Source organism: Lacerta agilis, chromosome 10 (assembly GCF_009819535.1).
Source record: "Lacerta agilis isolate rLacAgi1 chromosome 10, rLacAgi1.pri, whole genome shotgun sequence".
Classification (NCBI taxonomy): Eukaryota; Metazoa; Chordata; class Lepidosauria; order Squamata; family Lacertidae; genus Lacerta; species Lacerta agilis.
In genome coordinates this window covers 64,896,572-64,910,901 of record NC_046321.1, presented here as the reverse complement: position 1 = coordinate 64,910,901, position 14,330 = coordinate 64,896,572, and the positions used below count along the sequence as shown (strand labels likewise).

The 14,330-nt window shown below is 42.1% G+C and overlaps 1 protein-coding gene across 1 annotated transcript in view; it reads left to right on the top strand.

Annotated features, from left to right (window-relative positions):
- The window catches only part of FAM185A (family with sequence similarity 185 member A), a 44,214-nt gene that overhangs the window by 18,951 nt on the left and 10,933 nt on the right, over window positions 1-14,330 (top strand). The gene's annotated exons all lie outside the window — the stretch shown is intronic.

The following is a 14,330-nucleotide window of genomic DNA, read 5'->3' as shown; positions in this document are numbered from 1 at the left end:
AAAATGAAAGACGACCCTTGTGTAATATACATTCCAGACATCTGGTGTGTAACAAGACACTCAACAATAATTCTATCCAGATTGTTTAACCTCATGCAGGCAGTAATTTCCATTCAGTTGGGCTATCAAAATGAATTTGTAATACTTTTTCCAGCCTTGATGGCAGGTATTTCATCAAGCATCAATGTCTGCTATTTTTAACCAGGACACCTAACGAATAGGAACCTTGAATTTGTGCTTTGCATCCTGGCCACCAACAAAATGTATATGCTGCCCCTGACAAGATTTGCCCTAAATTTAGATTCAGTAATTTATAAAACCTGCAAGGTAATCCCACTGGAATGGATAAAGTCTTGGGAGGCTGAAAATCCATAATTTTCCTTATTTTAATGATCATTAAAATGGGGTGGGGAGGGTTCTCTCTGATTACACCAGAAGTTGGCTGTAGAATGTACTGATTGGCTGGGGGTTATGAGATCACAATAAAGTAAGTTAGACCCTTTAAAACTTAGTTGACTACCATCTTGAAGACCCAGTATTTGTTGAAGGTAGGTGGAAGCTGGACTAGCTTGGGGGTGGGGTGCGGGGAAGAATCCCACCCACACACACAGTGTAGTCATTTTTTAAAGGCATGTATGAAGACACTAGGGACCCAGGTGGCGCTGTGGGTTAAACCACAGAGTCTAGGGCTTGCTGATCAGAAGGTCGGCGGTTCGAATCCCTGCCACGGGGTGAGCTCCCGTTGCTCGGTCCCAGCTCCTGCCAACCTAGCAGTTCGAAAGCACATCAAAGTGCAAGTAGATAAAGAGGGACCGCTCCAGCGGGAAGGTAAACGGCGTTTCCGTGCGCTGCTCTGGTTCGCCAGAAGCGGCTTTGTCATGCTGGCCACATGACCCGGAAACTGTCTGCGGACAAACGCCGGCTCCCTTGGCCTATAAAGCGAGATGAGCGCCGCAACCCCAGAGTCGGACACGACTGGACCTGATGGTCAGGGGTCCCTTTACCTATGAAGACACTGCTGTTTGTGGTGCTTCATGCTTGTGTCTGCTTCTTGTACTTATTGAGATCCATATGATGTCTCATCACTCCATTAGCAGAGAGATTATCTCTTCACTTGTAGGAGGTGCATAATTGTGCCGTATCTTCTTTGGGCACACAATGCCGTATCTTCTTTGGGTACACAATTGCATTTAAAAAGAGGAAGGCAGTAAAGGAGTCTCCCAGGAACAATGCTTCCCCCTGGGCCCTTCTGTACAACCGCTCAAAACAGGCACTGAAGCAATAACGTTTGATGCTGAGGCATTTTCTCCTCAAGAAGGCTTCTCTTTTACTTCATCTCCTATATCAGCTTTGATTTTGAACATCAGAAATCAGATTGGGGAAATGGGTTCTTGGAAGAGGTAGAAAACTTCTCACTCCCTGGTGAATACTCTGCTTTAAAGACCAAACACAATTTCTTGTAACGTTTTCATGGCAGAAATGGCGTATCTGGGGGGGGGGGGGAATTTGATTGTCAGGACTATATATTCCCTCCTGAGATGCAAAACATTGCAAATTTTCATAAAGCATTTCATTCTGTGCTGACTTCATGGCTGTGGTTTATATTCTGTTCTTGTATCAGTTTCCCAGACTTAGTGAGATTCATATGGCTCACTGATCTGTAGAATATTTGTCAAGCTTCAAATAATGTGATCCAGAAGGACGCACATGTTAGATTGGCTCTCCCTCCCCCACACTTTCAGCAACTTTCCTCTCAGTTTGTGAACCCCAAACTGTCTTTCAAAATCTCCAGTTTTTGTTTTTTTGTTTTAAGCAGATCAGTGTTGTTGTTGGGTGTCCTGGCAGTGACTGAAAGCGAAATGGAAAACTTTGGCACAAAAATAATGCTAAGAAGAAAGCCCAAAGTGTGTTTTGTGTTTATGATTTATGGATCCTGCTGCCTTTAAAAAAAAAATCTTCTTGGTGATAAATATGCAAACCTGTGTGAGCAATTAGCGGTGAATAGTAAGATAGCCAAATTTGCTGCAGACACCAATTTTTTCAGGACAAGAACAAAAAAAAAGATTGCAAGGAGCTCTAAAAGAATCTCTCCAAACTTGGTGAATGGGCATTAGATGTGATTCAGTGTAAGCAAGTGTAAAGTAATGCACGTTGGGGCAAAACCTGAAACTTCACTTATGTGCTAATGGGATCTGAACTGGTGCTGGAGCCTGGGGAAGCTCAGTCGGCGTGTGACTCTTAGTCTCAGGCCCCACGTTGAGCAAAAGATTTGTGCATTGCAGGGGGTGGACTAGATTACTCTGGGGACCCCTTGCAGCTTTACAGTTCTATGAAATAAAAGAGGAATTTGATGAATTCACACGGACAGAAACAGGTTCCAGTCATGTGGGTCAGGAAAGGCCTGGGCAAAAAGATAAAGTCTTTATAAGATGTCTGATGCAGGTGATGAATGCCATTTATTGTAAAGGGAAGGGCATTCCATAATAGAGGAGTGATACAGGAAATGCCTGTTTTATGGTCACCGGCCTATAACAGTTTGTAAGGTACAGCACTATAAGTAGAATTTCTGCAGGTGTTCTTAGTGATCTTACAGGCAGTAGAGAGAGGGGCAGGCAAAATGCAACTTCTTGGAGGAAGATCTGGATACCAATGTAAGTCAGAAATAAAACACAGAGAGAGTTGGGACTCCAGCTGCAATTTCCAGCATGGCTCACTTCCTTGAGACTCTTTTGTAACCCTGCTCTTGCCCACAGATAGAAGTGAGGGGCCACATGGGGTGGAGGCGGCAAGAGTTATTGGAAACACGAAACTGTTATAGCCCAGTTCTCAGGAGTAGCAACAGCTTTTCAAATTCCTAGAGCCTGGAACTCATATCTTTATTACCTCACTGTGTGATTCAGTAAGTCCCAGTGCTGTTTCTGACCACTAATGTGCCCAGTTACCAGCATTATTGTCCCCGCCACCTGGCCGGCATCTAAATCAGATCAACAGCTGTGGCCGTTAAAACACAAAACAAAAACCCTACTCTTGCCAAAGGTTTGCAAGATCATGCTGAGAAACTCTGGTCATATTAAACTGATTTGCTACACTTGGTTTCCTCTTAATTCGGTGACTGCTGCATCTTGTGTGTCTCACCAGTGCAAATAGGGAAGCAGGAAGAAACAGATCCGACTGGAATCCTTCTAATTATGATTGGGAAAGAAGTCCTCTTTCTCATTATTCTGAGTGCCCAACTCACTCTTAGTTCATACATTGGTCTCTCTCCTTAGCGTATCAAACGGTGTGGTGTTGAGAGCCAGTGTGGTGTAGTGGTTCAGAGCGGTAGACTTGGAATCTGGGGAACCGGGTTCGCATCTCCGCTCCTCCAGATGCAGCTGATGGGTGACCTTGGGCTAGTCACACTTCTTTGAAGTCTCTCAGCCCCACTCACCTCACAGAGTACTTGTGGAGGAGGAAGGGAAAGGAGAATGTTAGCCGCTTTGAGACTCCTTCGGGTCAAGTGATAAGGCGGGATATCAAATCCAAACTCTTCTTCTTCTTCTAAATAGCTCTTGATCAGAGAACCCAAGCTTCCTTACCAACTTAATTTTAATTCATTTTAAAGGCTGCTGTGATTAAAAATCCAAAAACAACCGCTGCAAGTGGTCTGCAGATTATTTCCCCCTTTTCTCCATAAACCTTAGCTTCCTTTGTTACAACTCAGAGAGCTGAACAAAAATGGGCTTTGCATCAGTTGTGCGTTTAGCCCCAGAAATCTGTCTTTCATAAACTGAAGCAAAACTATCAAAACTGTTCCTTCCACTTCATCTTCTGGGCTTGTCAAAACCAAGTTTGCTGGAATATCTCAGGAGCACCACATTGTTTATCACAGCCACCTGTACCTTTTAGTTTTGCTCTTTGCCTTCCCCTTCTACTGTCAACCTAGAGGACCACCCTAAAAACGGTTGAATTTAAGCTGGTCTCATTTTATTCACAATCAATGCAATGCAGCTAAGCTAAGTTGCAAGTTAGACCCATGGAAAGGAATGGAACCTTTGATTTTGATTCCAGTGGGAATTGACTAACCTTTGGGCTAGATTGTGCCCAATGTCCTCTGTTCGCACTTACAGTTTCAATGTTGACATGCAAACATAGTATACTGGTATATCACCTCTGACATGGAGCAGGTGCTGAAGCTGAGGCCACTGTTCCAGAGCTCTTTTTTTGGACAAAAGGCACTTAAATCCTACCCGGCTCTTCAACAGGAAAGAAGAGGGCCATTCCTCTTTGGGAGTCAAAATAATGTTAGATCTTTGTTTTTAAAAAACAAACAGCTCCATGTGTAAAGCCCTAACTGTTGGATTGGGGAGGGGAACAACGCATGCACTCCCCATGCATGCTTTGCGGAGGTGTAAGTGCATCCCTAGCCCAGAAGCAGAAGGGGAGGAGGAGGAGATTGGGCCTGATCCCTGTGCCTTCTTTAGGCTTCTGTAGCAGTTGGGCCTGGATCAGGGCTTCTGCTGGCTTACACCGGCAGTGAGAGCAACTTGGAATCTAGCTGATCCCAGGCCGGCTCAGAGTGCCCTGTTTCTGGGCCTTTTGTTAGGCTCCCCTGGTGGGGATATGGCTGGCAAGCTCCACACCTGCATGTTCAACAGGTGGATGGGGAAGGCTTGTGCCAGCAATGTGATACGAGCATCACTGTGGCAGCTGATGAGAGGCTGCAGCCCACATAAGGCAGGTTTGGATTGCAGTGTAGCTAAAACTGTGGATGTAAAACTTCCACATGCATTGTCCCAGGACTGGGTTGATAGCATCTTTGATCTTTTGTATATATTGGATTTGATATATATATTGGATTTGAGATCCGAAGAATTGATGCTTTTGAATTATGGTGCTGGAGGAGACTCTTGAGAGTCCCATGGACTGCAAGAAGATCAAACCTATCCATTCTCAAAGAAATCAGCCCTGAGTGCTCACTAGAAGGACAAATCCTGAAGTTGAGGCTCCAGTACTTTGGCCACCTCATGAGAAGAGAAGACTCCCTAGAAAAGTCCCTGATGTTGGGAAAGATGGAGGGCACAAGGAGAAGGGGACGACAGAGGACGAGATGGTTGGACAGTGTTCTCGAAGCTACTAACATGAGTTTGGCCAAACTGCGAGAGGCAGTGAAGGATAGGCGTGCCTGGCGTGCTCTGGTCCATGGGGTCACGAAGAGTCGGACACGACTGAACGACTGAACAACAACAACAACAACAACAACAACAATATATTGGATCCTCTGTGTCCACAATGAATCTCTGGGACAGGACAAGGAAAGGAAACCAAGAAAACATATTTCCCATCCCTCTTTCGTTCTGTGTTCTCTGATAACACCTGTAAGAAAGTGCACATCCCAAATGCTGACTTTATAAATATATTCTAATTTAAATTCCTGTTCTGGAAATGTAGTTGGCCAGCTTTAGGAAACGCTCTCGACAGCATTCCAGATGGGAAACGCCCTATTAATCTGAAAAATGGGAATGCAGTCATTTTCTGACTTAATTCATCATTTATCATGGCCTGAGGGTATTTCAAAGTTTTGCACAGCAACAGCTACCTTCAGTAATCTGGCTACTCCATTTAAGCTCCTTCTATGTTTTCTACAGATGCTGACTAAAAAACCCCAACCCCAAATCCCGTTCTTTTTTCAACCGATGAAACAGAGTGGCTGCGTTCCAGTCTCTCTCTTTCTCTCACAGGCTGATGTATCAAAACTCCTTTTGGGCTGGGTGGGACAAGGCCACGTTTGAAGCTTTCTTCTCATCATTGGTTGTTTACCATTTTTCAAAGCCAAAAAGATGCTGTCACTTTTTCAAATGACCTGAGCTGGCAGCTATGCTTTTCTTCTCGGGAAGAGATTGTGTTCCCTTATTCCATTCACATTCCTTGCCATATTATCCAGCTGTGTTGTCATGTACCCCTGGAACTGAAAGCGCATGAAATTGTGTGAGCAACATCCAGTGCATCAGTTAAGAACAGAGTGCCTTTTTGAATAGTGCAGCTTGCGTTCAAGGGTGCAGTTATACATGGAACCCTGACACTTCTATTGGATCATTTGACACTGAGAGCTGAGCACACTGCAAGAGTAAACTATGACATCAAAGGTAATTCTAATATATCAACAGGGAATTAGCATACATATTGAATATATGTGAAGAGATGTGAATTGACACAGACCTTCCTAAACTGTACACTAACAATAGGCCAAGTTTCATAGAATTGTAGAGGTTGGAAGGGACCCCAAGGGACATCTAGTTCAAACTCTTGCAATGCAATAATCTCACCTAAAGCATCCATGACAGATGACCATCCAGCCTCTGCTTAAAAACCTCCGAGGAAGGAGAGTCCACTACTCCAAGGAAGTCTGTTCCACTGTTGAACAGCTCTTACTTTCAGAAAGTTCTTCCTGGTGTTTGGTCGGAATCTCTTGTAACTTGAAGCCAAAAGAGCTTACAGTGAATAAGCAACTTAAAACTAATTATATGAGCTCGCGGTTCTAAAGCGTGCCTGAAAACACATGGAAGAACTAGGATGCAGTAAAACTGGGCGGGGAAACGAGAGAGTGATGAGGGTTGGCTGAAGAGGTAAAGAGCAAGAAACACGTGACAAGACCTTTAAAAATACTTTGAAGGTAAAGGGGGACGACTCTGGGGTTGCGGCGCTCATCTTATTACTGGCCGAGGGAGCCAGCGTACAGCTTCCGGGTCATGTGGCCAGCATGACAAAGCTGCATCTGGCGAACCAGAGCAGCGCATGGAAATGCCGTTTACCTTCCCACCGGAGTGGTACCTATTTATCTACTTGCACTTTGACATGCTTTTGAACTGCTAGGTTGGCAGGAGCAGGGACCGAGCAACGGGAGCTCAGCCTTTTCACAGGGATTCGAACCGCCAATCTTCTGATTGGCAAGCCCTAGGCTCAATGGTTTAGACCACAGCACCACCCGCAATCATCCCCAAAATACTTTAGGAGGGCTCAAGACCACTACTAGACCTTCAAAGTACAGGGCTACAAGAAGCCTTGAAATATTAAATGCATCACATCTTGGAAGTCTCTGGAAGGGGGGGGGGGTTGTGCCTTAAATTATAAAAAAAAACCTAGTTGGAGGCTGGGATAGATCACAGTGTAATAACATAGCAAGAAGGTTTCTCAACAAGGAAGAACACAGGTGGGATCATAAATCAAGCAAGTAGAAGTGGAATTGGAAGCCAGATCAACACAGTAGGGTCATTGGTACAATCAGGAATCCTGCAAGAGTACAGCACTTGGTTTTCTGCCTATAATAGGTAGATTTCTGGTAAGAGCTTTTCCATGCTCCCTCCCTTTTATTTACAATAAATCTCTGCAAACCAGAAGAAAGAAGGAGATGGACTCTCTGCTGAACGTACATAACCCTATCTCCTGTTTCCCAGAATCCCTTTATGTCCCAGAGCAGCTGTCAGACACCACTTTGTACCATGAAAGCAGAATACAGATTTGGCCAGCTCAGTGATACAAATCCATTAGCTCTGCTCCCGGTAAGACAAGATTCACATGGAAGAACTAGGATGTAGTAAAACTGGGCAGGGAAAGGAGAGAGTGACGAAGGTTGGCTGAAGAGGTAAAGGTGGTAAAACAAGGAGGTTTGGGCCACTTGCTTTAGAGAGAAAAGAGCAAGCTGTCAGGAATTGGAAGGGAGTTTGCATGGTGTCAGGAGCTGGAGTCAGCAATAAAACAATCAAGCACCCAATGTCAATGAAGTTAACTCTTTATTCAAAGAACAAAACAGCTCAGTCATAGTGATCCCAGCAACTCTCCAACAAGGCAGTTGCAAGGACTGAAGGTCCTTTCCACTATTCTCCTTCCTCAGCAGCCTTTCCACTGCTCTCCTTCCTCAGCAGCCTGAGGCTTCATCATCTTGTCTCTCGTTGTTCCTCCCTCTTCATTTCTCTGCAGGTCAAAATAGAACTTTCCTTCTTAGGTGCAGGCTCCCGTAATTCTAGCAGAAGCTGGATTTTAGGGGTACTGTACTTCATAACAGTAGACATAGAAGGCCAGGATCCTACTCTGAAATGGTCGATGGAGTGAATACAGTCCAAACATCCAGGCTTCTACAGCGGCAGCATTTTTGGGAAGAAACGATTGCTGCAAAAGTTGGTCAGGAATAAAAAAATGGAGTGTTTGGTGCAGCGAGCTTTCAAGCCTAATTCCAAGAACAAATTGTTCTCAAAGACCAAGTGATAGACATGATGAGAGTTTATCATGACAAAAGTGGTCACTGGTGGGAGGGGGCACAGTGATGGTGGTGGGGGTGGTGTTGATGTTAATTCAATTTATATATTGCCTTTTACGGAGGAGGCACACAAAGAGAAGCCTCAAATGGTGATCACAGGGTCTGGCTCAGTTCATATAGGGAAAGGCAGTCCTTGAGGTATTGCGGTCCTGAGCCATTTTGGAGCCTTATTTGCCCCTATGGGTTCCCACGGTTGTGCCCGGTGAGAAAACATGGAAGTAGAAAAGACACCTGAGGCTGCTGGCTTCAGAGAGAGAAAGATTTATTTTCTGCATGCAGAGATACCTGTGGTGTTCAGACAGCCAAGCAAGTACAAAAAAAGTCAATTTTCAGACAGTTCTTATAGACAGTTCTCTTTTAATAAGATTTTATTATTTTCTATTAAGACAAAGGAAAAACATAGCATAAACAACAACATTAACAATACAAAAATACAATGCATAAACACAACACAAAAACACAATCCAACAATCACAATAAAAAGAAACATATACAAACCTATAAACTAACACTTATCCTCTTGCTTCTCTTGTTACTATCTTCTCTATTTTGGGGGACTTCCCCCATTCCCTCCACTGTCTTCAAAATCATTTATATCTTCTAGGTAGCTTTGTATCTTATTCTATTCACATTTACTCAATTTTTAATGCGCTTTACTTTACTTAATCATATCTTAACTTAAACACCAAATCTTAACACATTTTCTGACAATTAGATCTTTCACACCAAAAAATCTTAATAACAATTTTATCTAACATATACCTACTAAAGCCGCTATTCTGTTTGATTCTGCTCAAATATTCAATTTCACTGATTTAACTAAATAGTCTTTAAATTTCTTCCAATCTCGTGACACCTTCTCCTCCCTCTGGTCCCGGATTCTGGCGGTCAGTTCTGCGAGTTCCATATATTCCATCATCTTCATCTGCCATTCTTCCACCGTTGGTATCTCTTCGCCTTTCCATGTTCTTGCCAATAAGATTCTAGCTGCTGTTGTGGCATACATAAAAAACACTCTATCCTGACTGGGTATCTCTTCATTAGTTATGCTCAGAAGGAATGCCTCTGGTTTCTTACAAAAGGTAACCTTCATTACCTTCTTGAGTTCATTATAAATCTTATCCCAGAAAGCACTCACCGCTGGGCACAACCACCACATATGAAAAAAGGTACCTTTCGCATGTTTACATTTCCAACATACATCTGACATTTTGGTATTCATCCTAGCTATTTTAACTGGTGTCAAATACCATCTGTAAACCATTTTCATTATGTTTTCTCTTAAACTATGACAAGCCGTAAATTTAATACCTTTTTGCCACAATCCCTCCCAGTCATCCATCATAATATTATGTCCTATATCTTTCGCCCAACTTATCATTGACGATTTAACCAGTTCATCTTTCGTATGCCACTCTAGCAATAGATTATACATTTTGGAAAGGTTTTTAAAGTTCGATTCTATCAATTCTGTTTCCAGTTTTGATTTTTCTACTTGAAAACCAACTTTTTTGTCCATTTTAAATGTTTCATGTACCTGATGATAATGCAACCAGTCGGGGACCTGACTTTTCACTTGGTCGTAGCTTTTTAACTTAAAAGAGTCCCCTTCCTGCTGCAATATGTCCATATATCTTAACCAATTTGCAGACATATTCGGTCTCTTATAGGCTTTGGCCTCCACTGGAGAGATCCATCTAGGGGTCTTTCTCTCTAACAAGTCTTTATATCTAATCCAGACCTGGTACAAGGATTTTCTGACTATGTGAGACTTAAAAGTTCTGTGGATCTTAGCCTTGTCATACCAAAGGTATGCATGCCAACCGAACATATTATCATATCCTTCCAAGTCCAATATATCAACATTCTCTAGTTTGAACCAGTCCTTTAACCAGCAAAAGGCCGCTGCTTCAAAGTAAAGTCTTAAGTCCGGCAGGGCAAAGCCTCCTCTCTCTTTAGAGTCTGTTAAAATCTTAAACTTGATTCTTGGCTTTTTGCCCTGCCATATGAACCTTGATAAGTCCTTTTGCCATTTCTTAAAACAATCCAGTTTGTCCAAAATTGGTATGGCTTGGAATAAAAACAGCATCCTTGGTAGGACATTCATTTTTATCACGGCAATTCTTCCCATTAACGACAATTTCAATCTTGTCCATATCTCCATGTCTTTCTTTATTTCCATCCACAGTTTTTCGTAGTTGTCCTTGTACAGGTTCAGATTCTTGGTTGTGAGATTGATACCTAGATATTTTACTGTTTTAACAAAATTGAGGCCAGTGCCTTCCTGTATTCTTTGAATTTGTTCTGCACTCATATTTTTTCCTAAAACTTTGGTTTTCTGCTTGTTTAATTTGAAACCAGCTACAAGTCCAAATTGTTCAATTATTTCCAAGGCTCTGGGGACACTGCTTTCCGGTTCCTGCAGGGATAGCATCAAATCGTCTGCGAAGGCGCGTAGTTTGTATTCCTTCTCTCCCACACGAATTCCTTTTATCTGTTTGTCCTTTCGTATCATATTTAGGAGGACTTCCAGGACCGTAATAAAAAGTAAAGGGGAGATAGGGCACCCTTGTCTAGTTCCCTTTTCAACTTCGAACTCCTCCGATATCACACTGTTTACTATTACTTTAGCTTTTTGTTCTGTATAAATGGCCTTAATGCCATTCAAGAATTTTTCGCCGACTCCCATCCTTTCCAAATTCTTTTTCATAAATGTCCAAGAAACTTTATCAAATGCTTTCTCTGCATCAACAAACAATAGTGCCGCATCTGTATTTATGTTTCTCTCCAGTTTTTCTAAAATGTCCACAATAATTCTCGTATTGTTACTAATTTGTCTACCTGGCAAGAAACCTGCTTGGTCTCTATGTATGTAATCTTTCAACACTCTTTTCAGCCTTGTAGCCAATACATTTGCAAAAATTTTATAATCCACATTCAAAAGGGATATTGGACGATAATTTTTCATTTGAGTCTTATCAGTATCTGGTTTTGGAATCAGTGTGATAAAGGCTTCCTTCCACGTCTCTGGTGCCCTATCTCCTTCTAGTATCTTGTTGCAAATTTCTCTTAACGGCTGCGATAGCCAGTCTTTCAATGTCTTATAATATTTTGCTGTTAATCCATCTGGTCCTGGGGCCTTCCCTAATTGCATGTTGTTTATTGCATCTTCTATCTCCTGTGTCGATATTGGGTGGTTGAGAGTAACTAATTTTTCCTCTGGGACTTTTTGCAATCCGTTCTTTTCCAGAAATCGGTCTATTTCTGTTTCATCTATCTTCTCCTCCTTGTACAGTTGCTTGTAGAATCTTTGGAAGCACCATCTGATTTCCTCCGGTTTCTCCACGTTTTTTCCATTTACTACCAAAGTATTGATGACATTTACCTTTTGTCTTTTCTTCAATTGCCAAGCTAGTAGTTTTCCACACTTATTGGCCGATTCAAATGTTCTTTGCTTCATCATTTTCACTTTCCATTCAATGTCCTGATTCATTATATTGGCATATTGGGATTGCAAATATTTAATTTCTTTTTGAATTTTAACACATCTGGGATGTCCTCTTAGTTCTTTTTCCTTTTCTTTAATTGATTTCAATATTCTCTCCATTTCTGCATTTTGTTGTCTCTTCTTTTTTGCTTTTTCACTAATGAGAAATCCTCTCATTACAGCTTTACTTGCATCCCAAGCAATTCTTTTCTCCACTTCGGAACTCCAATTTATCTGAAAATATTCTTTCATCTTTTTCGCCGCTCTTTCTACTAGCTTGGTATCTCTCATCAAAGCGTCATCCATTCTCCATCTGAAAGAATCCTTGGAAATCAGTTTTAAATTTAACTGTACCGGGTTGTGGTCTGAAAGAGTTTTGGGGCCGATTTCTGCCTTTTGTATTTTTGGAGCCAATTCGTTCGAAATCCAGATATAATCTATCCTCGACCATGACTGCTGAGGTTCACTAAAATAAGTTGCCTCTGTATCTGTAGGGTTTTTTAATCTCCAAGAGTCCACCAAATTCAAATTGTCGACCATTTCGAAAAAAGTCTTTGGGAGTTTCCCATCGTTCGTTAATTTGGTTCTTTGAGATCTGTCCATTAATGTGGAAACTGCACCATTGAAATCTCCAAGGCAAACTAATTTGTAATCCAAGTAGTCCAGCAGCAGATCATGTATTTTCTTATAAAAAATTGACTTTCCATCATTTGGTGCGTAAAGTCCCAGAATCAAAAGTTTTTCGCCTTGTATGTTTATTTCAATTGCGATGTATCTCCCTTCTTCATCTTTAAAAAGCTGTCTTGGGCTATATTTCTCCTTTGCATATATCACTACTCCTCTCTTCTTGACCTTGTCCGATGATATAAACTCTTGGCCTAATTTTTTGTTCTGTAGTAATCTTCTATGACGTCGGGCTATGTGGGTTTCCTGTAGGCATATTATATCCAAATTCTTCTTTTCTATGCTGTAAAACACTCTGCGTCTCTTTGGTCTCTGATTCAATCCCCGGACATTCCATGTCATTAACTTGAGCGCCATTTTCCTTTCTTTAGCCTTCTCCTCCAGTTGCTTCTCCTTTCTTATCTTTCTCTAAATCCTGGCTTGGACTTGGTAGACTTGGTGGTCCCGGCGGTGGTGGAAATACCTCTGGGAACCTGTAAAATTGTGCTGGGTCGAGTGGTGTGCCTTTAAATTGTTCCAGGTGCTTGTCCAAAAACTTTTGCTTCTCCGCCAGGGACCTTATTCTTATCTTTTTTCCTTCGAATGTAAATGCCAGGCCTTCTGGAAATTCCCAACTGAAGGGAATTTTCCTTTTTCTGAGCTCAGTTGCCAAGTCGTTGTAAGGAACTCTTTTGTCAAGGAAAAATCTGGGGATATCCTTATAAAAAATTACTTTGTTCTGCTCTACCACCAGGTTGTTTCTGTAATGCAAGTCCAGAAAAAAGTCCCTATCGTGTCGATCGTGACACACAATCAAGCAGTCACTAACTGTTTTGTTACTTTTCTTTCCTCTGGAACCTCTTGGGCCGAATCTGAAGGCCTTCACTATGCGCGCTGAGACGTTAACTTCTTCTACCTCCCAAAATCCTGAGAATAGGTTCACAATATAGGCTTTTAGGTCTTCCCCTTCCAATTCTGGAAGACCCCTCAAGCGGATGTTACCCTCTCTCTGATGTAGCTGCAGAAACGCGAGAGACTCTTCAACAGTTCTCTGTCGTGTTCCAATATTCTCTATCTGTTCCAAATCCAAATTATCCAATTTTTCTTCCACCTTTTTTATTTTTTCCTTGACCACTTTAAATTCCTCTGAGTCCTTTTTCAAGGTGGTCACCTCCTGCCCAATCCTGTTGATTTCTTCTCTATTTTTCTTTACGTTCTCCTCAATTTGCCCAATTGATTTTTCCAGGGTCTGCGTAGAATTTTTAATATCAGCTTTTATATCAGCTTGCAATTTTTCTATTGCTGAATTCACTGCTGTATTTCCTGATGAAACTTGATCTTGTGTCTGCTTCAACCCGTCAGTAACGCTTTTCAGTCCTGCAGCAATTTCTGCCACACTAGCAAACAATTTCTCCATTTGTTCCTGCAGAGTTAGGGAAACAGATCCTCTTTTTTGTGCAGAGCTAGCACCAGTTGTTTTTGATCTAGTGTCCATGTCCTGTGAGCTCTGCAATTGTAATCTCAAGGTCACTCCAGTTGCTGTGGTAACAATCTCAGACATTCACAGCAGAAGGCCAACAGTCCCAAAAGTAAACACCAGGTGGCCAGCAGCTCAGTTCTGAGGACAAAGAGACTGCTGAGCCAGGAGCCCACACCAGTCCCAAAAATCCAGCTTTTAGGCAAAGAGTTAAAGTTTTTCCAAATATAAATTCCTTAAAGCCAAGAAGGATTTATTTTCATATAGCCCAAGTCAGTAACAGTTTCTAACTTGCAGTGTTACCGCCAAAGTCCATAAAGTAGCTTGTATCTGGTTACAAAGAAGTCAAAATGTCTCCACTGGTAAACAGTCACTGAGACACCAACAAAGAAAAAAATGGCAACAGTGTA